General features: G+C 36.0%; 1 protein-coding gene and 1 long non-coding RNA gene across 8 annotated transcripts in view; one reads left to right on the forward strand and one right to left on the reverse strand.

Annotated features, from left to right (window-relative positions):
* Nucleotides 1-9,749, forward strand: part of LOC139811243 (uncharacterized) — a 115,576-nt gene extending 105,827 nt beyond the window's left edge. Inside the window, exon 3 of the long non-coding RNA XR_011731582.1 lies at nucleotides 8,345-9,749. This is a non-coding gene — a long non-coding RNA (uncharacterized lncRNA). The remainder of the gene's footprint in view (nucleotides 1-8,344) is intronic.
* Nucleotides 1-12,625, reverse strand: part of Dnc (phosphodiesterase dunce) — a 299,778-nt gene that overhangs the window by 151,718 nt on the left and 135,435 nt on the right. The gene's annotated exons all lie outside the window — the stretch shown is intronic.

Raw genomic sequence — 12,625 nt, forward strand, 5'->3', positions numbered from 1 at the left:
AAGCGCCATCGCGCCACGTGCTTTGCACCATGCTCTGCTGTTTTCGCGATCAATCTTGTAGAAACGTATCCGACTTGAAAATTGCTTTTTCCCTCCCTCAAGTCGCGAGAGTTCCCAACGTTCCACTCGCATTTAGATTAGTTTGTTATTCGCATAATCGAGTCTTGATTCTGTAATCCTCGCGTAATTTTATTAAATCTGCAAAATAAATTTGCAATATTAATTTCCCGAGAAAATTGTTACAGCAAAACTTCGGAGAAGTCAGCGTCAAAGACAAACGAAGAAAATTAGAAATATATGAGGAAACCGTAAATCGATTGTAATCTAGAGATTATCGCGTTATGAACATTTTTAAAAATACGCGCTCTTGTAGAAGCTGTCAATCAGCTTTCTCACGAAACATCGGTTAAACAGAAATACTTACAAAAAATTACACGTGTAGGATATCGAACGATCGATACCCTTGAAGGCAAATGCAAGTCTCGGATTATTGCCGCAGAATGCAACTACGAGCTATTCGCAAAAGCGACCAATATCGACAGATATGGGCGTGACGCAGCGTATCCTTCTTGACATTCTACAGTTCTTTGATGTAGTAAATAGACACGAGGATACATCGTACATTTCGCATTAAGCTCTATATGAATTTGTACCTATTCGCCTGTGCATAGCCGTGAAACATTTTCAATGTATGCAGCGCGCATTTCCGAGTGGCTCGAACAACACGAAAATATTTATCTCTCTTTCGAAATTATCATTACTTATTTTAAATATTATTTATTCTGTCAGATCAATGTGTTTGTATTTTTTAATATGTAATATGTATATTATTAAAATAAATTAATTTATCGTTATTACTCAAAACATTAAATTAAATACATTATAATGTTCCATGTCACAACTTAATTTTCTCATGCAAATTTTGATAACAAACTTTGACGAGATTCATTTCCAGATTCTCGAGATAGTTGCCAAAATTATTATTAAATCCTGTCTACACGAGAAATACGCAGTTTCTCTAACTACCAATTCTCGTGACTGTAAATCTTATTTTAGGTAAGGCTATGCACCCGCGCGAAGTTTTCCGCCGTCCGTCGGCATATGCAGACGATCTATCACTCTACGTACGTTTTTCTTTTTTAAATCTTCTTTTACGAAGATTAATATCGTGACACGACGTGGACTAGCCCTTAACGAACGAAGCGAGCCACCTGTCATCGATAAGAGACCCCCCAAGTACGAGGTATTAACCTTGATTAATTTAATTCCCTCCCTCTCGTATTTATAGCTCGGGGAACGATTTCCAAGCGGTACGCGCCGGATAGTTTCGCGGATATATTCGGCCTCGCTTCGAAGCGGAAGATCGCGTGCAACCGGTACATTACGACCGCCGTGAAAGCTCAACCGACGGAGCTTTTATAGGTCAAGTTCTCGTTTCGTCTCGCAAGGAAGTACATGCCCATCGTCGGATCGTGCATGTATATGCGCATTCACGGGCGAAACAGTCGTGTGCACGATCTGCCCTAGGCCTAGACCCCAATTCGCGCCCAGCTGTCTCGTGATAGCATTCGCCATCCATCGCATTTCCCACCTAATGCTTAGTCACGTTCCTAATTAAATTGCAATAATGAATATTGAATTGACCGGCGTGACGGCCGAGCACAGCTGAGCACGGAGAAAGCTGGATGAATAGTGCAAAACGAAAATCGTTTTATGTATTCCGCCGCTGCGGAAACGTCTCCCGAGAAACAAAAGGGACATTAACGAGGGACTGAATTTCCTTTCGGTGAAGTTGGTAAGAAATAAAATTCTCAAGTTCATCTCCAAGCCCGAATTGGATAAAATGGGATTTGGCGAAAGCAAAAAGATCGAGAAGTTGCTATCCCGAGTTCTGGATTCGGATATACCGCCATAGTGAGGTTTGTATCAGTATATTTTGTAGAGCTTCCGAACAAGCCCGCAAAGCCACTCTGTTTTTGCTGCAGATCTTCTGGCCTCTTCAAAACTCGACGCAAACTAGAGTTTCTAGATAAACTTCTTTGAATACGCACCTTGTCTTTGTCCTACGGATCAAAACTGAGCGTGTACGACATCGTTGAAAAGAACAATAGATACCCCGTTTGTAATTCATACTCAAATATAAATCGTCGCAAATATTTGTCTTTGAAAAAGGAATTATCATTAAAACTCGCATTAAAATTAAATTTCACGTTCCTGGGTCACTCTTTATATACGGAATACCATTGTTCCACGTATCATACATCATCTTCGTACGAATTAGTTATACCGGAATTTACAGAGCACGAAATGAAAAAATTCGCGGATATATCAGTGCTCTGTGTAATACCAGACGGCGTTAATTATGTGCGACGTTAATTACTGGATTGTACAAACAACACGTTTCGCCGCAAATTATTATGTGCCGGTGTGGTAATACGAGATCGCAAAATTTACGATAATCGGTGTTGCGTGAAGGTAAGGACCGTGTTGACAGCTAAAATTTCAATGTATGAATACGCGTTGTATGTATTGACGTTATTAGCGAGCGTAGCAAACATAGCGTTAAATATCTGCTTTAATAACCGTATATTTTAAGATATAATTAATTGAAAGTTGTTGCAAAGTCAAAATGTCAACAATTGCAAATAACGGCAATTTATTTTATAGAAAATAAAAAAAAGAAATCAAATAAATGGTAAACGTTGAGTTTTCTCTATAGGATGAAATTTTGCGGAAATTATTTAACGTCAGCATGCTATTGAACATAGGATACGAGTAAAATGTGAAAGATAAAAGGAATAATTTACATTCTCTCAGGACCAATTTAACTAGAGTGTGCTAAATCGCAAAAGCGATTCATATGAATGTGGCAGATGGTTTTATTTCGCCAAATTGAATCCCAAGTGCGCCATTCTTATATCTGGCCGAATTCTGTCGAATTTAAAGATTCATGCTATTTTTACTCCTTCGCAATTTCTCTCTAAGATTTTGTAAGAAATTTTACCATTTCTGTCTCACTCTCAACTTCTTTTATAAAGAATGATATAAATTATTTAAGACCAATTAGCTAATCAATTCTCTAACGCCAATAATATTAATTCTCTGGCAAAAAAGACCAAAATGAGATAGCATATATGCCAATGACAGATTTTTTTACCGTGATAAAGAATTACTTTTGTTTAATCGTGCGTTACAAAGATTTAATTATAATTGATTTAATCATTCCAATCCACTTTTATTAATTTGCCCAATAAAAACCGTGGAGTGGCTCGAGAGGCAACGCACGATTATCGTCGAGTGAACAGAAAGATAGTATTTTGTTGAAAAATAAATACGGGAAACCACAAACTCAAAACCGCCGAATATACTCGCCTAGTAAACAATAACGGAAAGTGTGGCCTATATTTATATATTTATATACATATCTTAGAGTAATGATATTGAAATTAAATTCAATTAAATCAATTTTCGCAAATAATTAAAACAATTTAATCCGATAATTTATTTTACATGTAAAAAATCATTTAATATATATAATTATATTCTGCGACAAGACTTCTCTAAAAATTTTTATTCTATGCATCTCGATATCAATATTATAATACAATAAATTATTATTATTCAATAGATTATTACTTTTAATATTAAATTATTTTCAAATTAATTCAACATAATTTTTTAATTTTAATGCTGACAACTTTCCATTTTGTTATTCCAATAGTAATATGCATTGTAAATTTTTTACCTCATCTTTCTTGCAGCGAAATTCAATCACGGTCCATCAGATTTAATTGACCGTATATATGGACGGAAATAACAAGAAAGACTCTTGCTCTGGCTCCTCTTTTAAAGCAACGATATTACGAATAATTTTATCGCAGGGAAATGCGAACGCAAAAAGCATGATGTAAGAACCGGGCAGATGCTTTAACACCCGGCGAGCCGTACCGCAATAATTACGGGAAAATCGTAAAAGGACGAATACAGAATGCATGCTAACGTTAAAAGGGTAAAGGTAATACGCGCTTCGAGGCGCTCTACATGGCTTTGCCGGTGTATGCAAAAAGACTTTTGGTCTTGCTGAAAACGACCCGAGGGCAAGCTCAACTCGGCACTGCGCGACGCAGCGGCACAACCCGTTATGAGCTCCTTCAATATATCACGCCGCAAAGTAAATGAAGTTAAAAACCACGTGACACAACGCTCGTAAACTTAAGTCCATTTCATAATTCGTGTGTATGCATATGGGTAAGTGAAACGTGCATGTATTATGTATTACAATATATATTACATAACGTCTGTAGCGGGCAAAATTCTAATACGAGAAAATAAACATTATTACAAAAATCAAATTAAAGTAAACAGTGCAAGAACGTTTTTCAATTATACGCGTTTAAACAGTGATACATTCCGCTACCGCGCAAGATTTTAATTATTTTTACATTAATTAACATTAGCATCGCCCTTAACGTCATTACATGAGAATAAATGTAAAAAGTTACAAAGAATAACGTAAAACTGAAGTCGGCGCGAGGAAGATCTTAACGGAATAATACTGGAAAACGTCGTTACACATTGTCAAATATGATAACTCGGGAATCAAGTTTCAACGTTATAACGCGCGACTCGAAATTGCTTTCGAACGCAGCGTTAGTCATTCTCTTACGACTTCTGTACGTATTCTATTTCGCTTCAAAGTTAAACGCGTCTTCTTCAAACACTTGCAGTAATGCATGAAGCAGAAACGTAAAGATATCTCTGAGAAAATTACAGCAGTCGAGAAGACATCGCGTCTTGCAAAGTATTTAAAGTGATGGAATTATAGAGTAGGAAAATAGTGGCAAAAGAGTAACAGATTAAAACAGCAAAAATTCTAAAAAAGTTAAATCGTCAAAGCGAGCTAAAAGCAATATGTAATAAATCTACGATTCCAATTTCGTGCATGCATTTCGGTCATGAGACTCCCTATTATTTCCGCACTAAAACTAAAGATTATCCAGGCTCGAATAAAGTTTGGTGCACAGGTCGCACTTAATTATCATTTTCGTTGCACGAGATGATAAGAAAATAGAAGAAAAAGCTGATTCGCTGGCGCAAACGTAATTCGGTAAAACGACAAGAAAATTGGCCACGTCGATCCGACGTTGCTCACCATGCACATTTTTTCTCACCCGGTATAATTAGACTCAACGAGTAGGCAAATGGTAATTCAATTCCGCAAACATTACACCTGCCAGCATCAGCGTAGCTGTGTCGTGTATACGATATTACGATGTAATTCACGGAATGTGCATGCATGCGCGCGGACACGTTTACATGCGCGTACACGTGCAAACTTTGAAATGTACCACAAACGAGAGAAATTCGCGATGAGAGCTACCCGCTAGTGAAATTTTCACTCTCGAGTCCATTTGGGAAATTACACTTTTTAAGTTCGTACAATCGATTGCTCGGTCGAATGATATCAATTTGCGAAAGAATTGTCAGTTAACACGAGATGTTTATTTTTCCATGCGACGAATTATTTAGCCTTCCCTTTTCTTCGCGTTGTTCCGCCGATATCACAGTGGCAAAACATGATCGTCGAATTGCAACGCGCGTCGTAATTCCTTGTGGAAACGCGGCGTGACGAATGCAAATCATCAATGATTAACATCAGCTGACACTTTTGTCGCCAGCAGACATTATGACGCAGCACACGATTTCTCGATCGCGCGCATAACACGAGCGAGCGACAACACGTGTGTCACGCGTGCATTAAGCCAGCAGCAGCCTCGGCACCAACGAGCCGCAATCATCATTAAATTGAACGCATGCAAACGATATAAGGGATTAAAGTTATTAAACATCATCGTTAGAGGCAACCGCGTATTATGGTAATTAATTGGTCGTACATAATTCAACAAAAAGACGATAGAAGATATAATGAACAAATATCGACATCACGATAATGATTTAAGTAATTTTTTGACCGCAATATATGCAAATAATTGATTTAGATTTGTAAGAATTATATCGTCGCATGAGCGATTTTTTTGTATCAATAACAGTAATTGGAAAATATATACAAATTTGCCGCACTAGCAATTCACTACATGTGAATACCTTGATAAAGAAGTTTAAATTGACTAATGACCCACGATATCCTATCAATAATTCATAGTCATATGAAGACAGCGAAGTGACAACGTTAACAATTTGCATTAACGATCGTTATAATGTATGAAAATAAATAGGTGTCGGACGATGCACTGCATGAAAATGCATTTAAATGTTCACGAAAATCGCGTTAAACCGCATAATCCTAAAAAGAACTGTTCTACTTCGTTTCTCCACAATCGGTTTTAATACGGTTGGCTGCACAATTCAAACGCCTCTTCTTAATAAATAATTTAAATTTTAACAGTTTGATACGTAAGATAATTTTACAATAAAACTGTATTAGCGTTTTCATTAAGATTTCCCGCTTCTGTTAATTCTACTCCGCTCTTAGCAAAATGTATTTATTGTTAAATTATATTATTACATGGGCGCACATAAAAGACAATTTAATTTCAGCGAACTTAATTTTTAATCGAGATAAAGAGCTCAGTGAGTTCCGTGAGAATTACTCTAATATTTTTTAAACTAAAATAACGATGTAATTTGCGCAAAACTTCCGCGAGCGTGCATTTCTGCTAGGTTGTCGCCTATTGGCGAATGTGCAGACCCGTGCAGCAGCAGCAGCAGCATCAGTAGCAGCAACGGTAGCAGGCAACGGTTCGTATCGATCCCTCAGGACCAGAACTGTACCCTAGTAGCCTCGCATTCTCTTTGCTACAAGGTGGTCAAAATTCGGCTTTGTGTGCAAGAATGTATTTTATTTGAAAAACAGCGAATGCGCGCAGGTGGTTAAAACGTCAGGCTCACGAAATACCTTCATTCATCAAACTCACGATAAAAAGATTTATTTTCCGGCTCTTTTTTTTCCGACCACCTCCGATAAGGACGGATAACAAAATAAAGATTTAAGTAAGCCAATGTCATAAGATTACGAGTTTATCTAATGAAAAGATAACGTCAAAAGTTTCACGTTTTAATCTGAACTTCAAAGTACGTTATGAAGTTAATTTAGCGCAGATTCTGGCGCAAAGTTATCGTTTCATTTTACTTGTCGGATATGATTGAAAGGTAATTACGACTGCAAAAATAGAGAAAAACATCTTCACCGAACAAATTAAATACCGTTACAGATAATGAAAATATATCCAAGTAAAGTGGACCTTGTTTATTTAAGTATGCGTCAGACTGACAAAATATTTTCATTATCTGACGACTGTTCTCGAGAGATTGATTTCTATCGACAAAGTTCTCGCTTCTCGAGATTCTTGCTGATAGTTTCCACGTAAATTTCAATATTATGGCATATAACGATGGCATATATAGCGATATTGTTTACAAATTAGGAAACATTTAACTCACTTCGCGTGTAATTTCGCACAACTGTTATTAATACACCGTTATTTAATGAGATAATAAATTACTAACTCGTACGTTACGTTAATGAATAAAGTTTGATATATAAAATTAACGAAAATAGTCTCTTCCACTCATCCATTTTCTTCCCTTTCTCCTTTTCCTTCTCACCTTATAATCTTCTTAATACTCATTGCACATATTGTACGCGTTGGTTATATATTATTCTATTCTGACGTCGAGAATATTTATGAGTTTACTTTTACCAACTGATAACAGACGAATGTTAATCTTGGCGCGCATCGTTAATTTCCCTTCGAGAACGAAGAATAGCGCAACTCACAAACTTCTCAGCCGTGAAATGCATGCAACGTCGGCGCATCTCTTTACGTATAGCGGTGGGGAAACGAACGTAAATGAAATATATCCACGATAAATCGATGGTATGGCGTTGCAGCGTGAGGAACCGAATACGCGAGATATGCCGCAAGCATCAGCTCTCATAAAAAATGTAACAAAATTAATTTTTCCATTATGCCTTGTTAAAACTACCCTTTCAAAACTATTACTTTACCATCTTGTTTTTTTTTTGTAATTTTACGAATTACTCTCTTATATACTCTTTTAAAATTACAAATAAACAAGATGTAAATGTATTGAGATTAAAGCAGCTTAAACACATTTTTCCCTCCAATATATAAAATAGCAGATTAAGATACAATTCCATTGTCAATAATATTTCTTAATGTTTTCTATTTCTAAATATACACGATGTAAATGCGATGTTTTTTAGCAAACAGAATTCTTCTAAAACAAAAGCAATTCAATTTGCCATGTCGTATAAAAATGACATGTCGAAAAGTAATTTTTGAAAATTCCTTTTTGTCAGGACTCTCGAAGGAATGCCTCCGATTCCCCTACCACGGCAAGCTTATATTGATGCTCAAAGAAACGAAAGAGCAAATGGAATGAAGAAGGAGAGGAGAAGGAGAAGTTGGAAACCCGTCACGTTGGACTATAAATAAGAACTTAATAAAACAACACGCGGTGCACTTGACCTGCGGAATACGGCGATTCGAGAACGCGTTGAAACCATATCCGTACACAATACACTTGTAGTGCTTCTGATGTAGTAACGTATACCTATAAAATGATTTGTAGAATGTATCGAACACAATGTGTTGGCAATGAAAATTTAATGTTTAATTACGAAAAATATCAAAAAAGATTAGACAAAATAAATTCAAATATAATGAAACAAAATATGAAATAAGAGAAATAAACGTAAATAAACATTCAAAGATTCAATTGTTATAAAAATATTTTTTAGAATTATTAAATATTTGTAATTTTTAAATTTATTAAATTAAATTTTAAATATCTAAAATATATTCTTTAGGTTCACCCATCAAATTGATTCTACGTGAAACGTATCTATCCGTTTTGCCATTGAAGCGCGTATCCATTCTGTAACACGATTATTCTGTAACCCTATTAGTCATTACATCACGCGTGTAATTACCATTATCGTCGCGTGTGCAATCGATAGACTGCGAGAGTCATAAACGACGTATAATGCTTTGTCGCATATGGCAGGGATAATCGTAATCCTGAGCATAACGTAAAAAAACTTGATATTTCCTCCGAAAAAGTGACCCATTTCCTCTTGCATGCCAACGTCAACCAAGCCGGAGTTTTTGCGCACGTTGACGTTAAGAATATGAGCCGTTCCGACAGAAGGCTTCCGCATTTCTCATGGGAGAGAAACTAAAAGCGCTTTCCTAATCTTTAGCCTCTTATCTCTTCTCGATATAGAAGACTATTTTCAACATGGAGGCAATGTAACAGAGGAAATGCATTTAACGAATATACAGAGTTAATGGGAAATTTATACAACAAGCTTCACATAGCGATTACGCGTGTATTACCTTACACGTGTACATTTAGTATTTAGATATTATGCTAAATTGATATTTTTATACGATATTATGCTCGGCTGCGAAATGCATAATGCACATATAATATCGAAACTAATTAAAAAATATTAATCTTCGTTATCGTAATGGCCCTTCGTTTCGATCAAGCGCCGCTAAAACTGTTTTAATTTATCACCGATATTCGCCATCGATGCCACTTAATATTGCTTTTTATATGCAGCAACAAATTTCGCTTCGAACGCGCAGTGTATTTGGCCTGAGTGACGTAAAATATGAGTGCTATCAAAGGCGGATAAAAATACCGGTTTGAATTGTTACTCACATAACCTTAGTGAAAGAAGTAACACGAGCTCTGGACTCACCTGCAACATAAAATAAAAAACTTTTACGTTATGTCACGTAAAATTATTTGAAAAACAGGGTTATTATTTAAAGATATCTTGTACGTATCATAATGTGTAAAAAGAAAATTTTATATATATGTTTTTAATAACTAATTATATCGTTAAATCGATTGACTTAATAATAATAATAAGTTATTAAAGACTACAATGTGTAAAAGCAGATATTATTTTTAAGCTACGAAATATAATTTTTCGTAAGAAAAATAACAGCAAAATGTAGAAGCAGAAACATCATTCCACTCACACAATCCTTTCGTTTCAATTTTACATCAAAACGTAGCAATATTAATACGAACAGCGTATCGATTTAAGGTCCATTCGTCACAAGAAGTGAGTATGTAGAATAAATAGGAGAAAGAAGTAGAGCAGGAAGTAACGTGCTTCTGCTTTACCCCAAAAACCGATGATATATATCTTCAGGAAATTTAAGTCGTAGACGACATACGACGCACACATCCTCGTGTCATTCGATTTTTGTGGAGAAATCAAGGAGAAATATCGGTACACTATTTACATTCAAACCTCTTATTTCACGCATTAGTTATTTCTGACTTTTCAACTTTTTGGCAATGGAGAAAAAGGAATAAAACGATAAAACGCGTGAGATGATGAATTACCAATTTATACGCGAGCTGATAAATGATAGATGATAAAAAGATGGATGGTATAAAGTTGTTTTTTTTTGTCGTTCTGTGAATCAATCTTTGACAAAAGACCGGGAAAAACAAAAGAAAATTATGTTTATGTAATGTAATTTTATGATATTTGATCTTGAAGATTAATCCAATAAATATTTCTATTTTCTGTCTCGTAAACTTGTGTTATATTTTACTTATTTACCAAAAATTATTTTATCCGCATATGGGAAATGATGCATTGTGCTTACCTTCGATAAACCAAAATTTTTGGAATGTCAAATGCATTAATAAATGTTTTAATTACAAATTCTTTGATTTCAAAGAATAATAGACAAGGGGATTTATCAAACAAATAAATATCACATACATAGTTAATTTCTAGTTTTTCTCGTGATATAAGAAGGAAAATAGTCCTAGAAATCAATTCCTCCAATTTTTATCTCTGACGCTTCTCAATGAAAACATTGAACGTCTGGTACGAACGTTATAAAGTATATATGATACGTCATTTATATTATCTTCCGCTACAGACAATAAGAACGACGGAAGAAAACGCGAACGAAAAGGAACGAAGGTGCAAGCTGCATCGCGATCTTTAATAACCGGATTCTCTCCCGGTCGGATCTCCTAGCTCGCGCAGGTGTGGGCGGAAAATGCAATTTGGAGGCATTCACCTCTGGCAAGCTCTGTTTTCCTTTCTTCACACGAGAAGATAGATCCCTGCAGCGTAGAAAAAAAAAAGAGGATATACAATCTCTTGCGAGACGCAGTTTGCTACCTTGATAAGACAAGCGCGTTTGTTATAGGACAGAGGAGAATCATGTTGGAATTAAATTATAAGATAATAGTCATTTTCGCATGAGGAAAGCTATACACTTTCCCTGTCCTAACTAGTTTGTCACCGTTATCTCTCAATTTTGCATGTAAGACGCATGCAAAGACGGACTATTAATTTTTCTGTCAGGTACCTCGCGACGTACGAAATAAAAATTGTTAAATAATAATTTCTACGTGTACCTACATTGTGTATAATCATGTAAATCGTGAAAGCAATCCACTACCGCACGAAAGTCGCGCAGGAATCTAACGCTGCGTGGCGTGCGACTGGGGTATTAATAGTCAATTGTTATCGCTATACGAACGCCTTGTACAAATGTGTCTGATGACGCGACTCACCTTTTGCGGGGCCATTTGCACATGCCATTTACGCGCATTTACGAGCCCACGTATGTATATTGTTCTCTGCCTCCCTAAGCCACTGATGTTAGGTATTGTACGTACGATCTCGCGGCAAAATAGCAGTAAAAATTAGAAACCACGTAACGAAGTACCTTTACAGTGTACGGAAACTGCAGTTTTATAACGTACGAAAGTTTCAATGCGCGCATAAAAATCTAAGAAAAACTCGGTGCTATACGTCAAGTAATTAGAAAACCCAAGATAGAGCGCGCACGTCGCGTCGCAGAGTATGAGCAGCCAGAAAATACTAGCGCTAGTGGACACAAGTGGATTAATTTAATGAAACCATAGCAGTCTACACGATCGTGCTCCTTCTCTAATGACTATCCGGAAGAAAAACACGGGCGTACTTTCTTCTTATTTTCAGCAAGTAGTTCGTAATACCTGTATCTATGGTGTGTTTAAGAGTCTTATAAAACGGCACCGCTTGGCGATGACAAGAAAGAAAAGATAAAATAATTTTCTTCCTTCTCTGAAAAAGGAAGATCTTAATAGGGTCAACAGAAAAAGATTTTCTCCGTATTACCGTATACCGTTTAAGTTTTTAATTTAAACATAATCAAGCGTAAAGAATGACCCGTTAAAAATCTTGATTTTACGCTTTTCTGTTGAATAAATTTAATTTGATAATATTAATTTAAAGTTAATGTATGCAACGGGACATAGTTTGCGTATTTCAATGACGCGCGTAACTTTCCGCCGGTCAACTTTGCGTTTTAGTAAAAACAAAATACGGAGAAATTAATATGCAAATATCTTTGTGTAGAATGCGGGAAAAAATTAAATGAACACACAGCAGCAATGAAACCAATTAGTGGATAATGACGCGCGTTCGCCACCATTCTCGATGCATTTTACACAAATCTTCGTTAACGGCAACACGGAATATTTATGCAATAATCAATTGCAAATAAAATTTTGCTACATTGTGTTTACGCGCAGAATGAATTAG

The sequence above is a fragment of the Temnothorax longispinosus genome, chromosome 4, assembly GCF_030848805.1.
Source record: "Temnothorax longispinosus isolate EJ_2023e chromosome 4, Tlon_JGU_v1, whole genome shotgun sequence".
Lineage (NCBI taxonomy): Eukaryota > Metazoa > Arthropoda > Insecta > Hymenoptera > Formicidae > Temnothorax > Temnothorax longispinosus.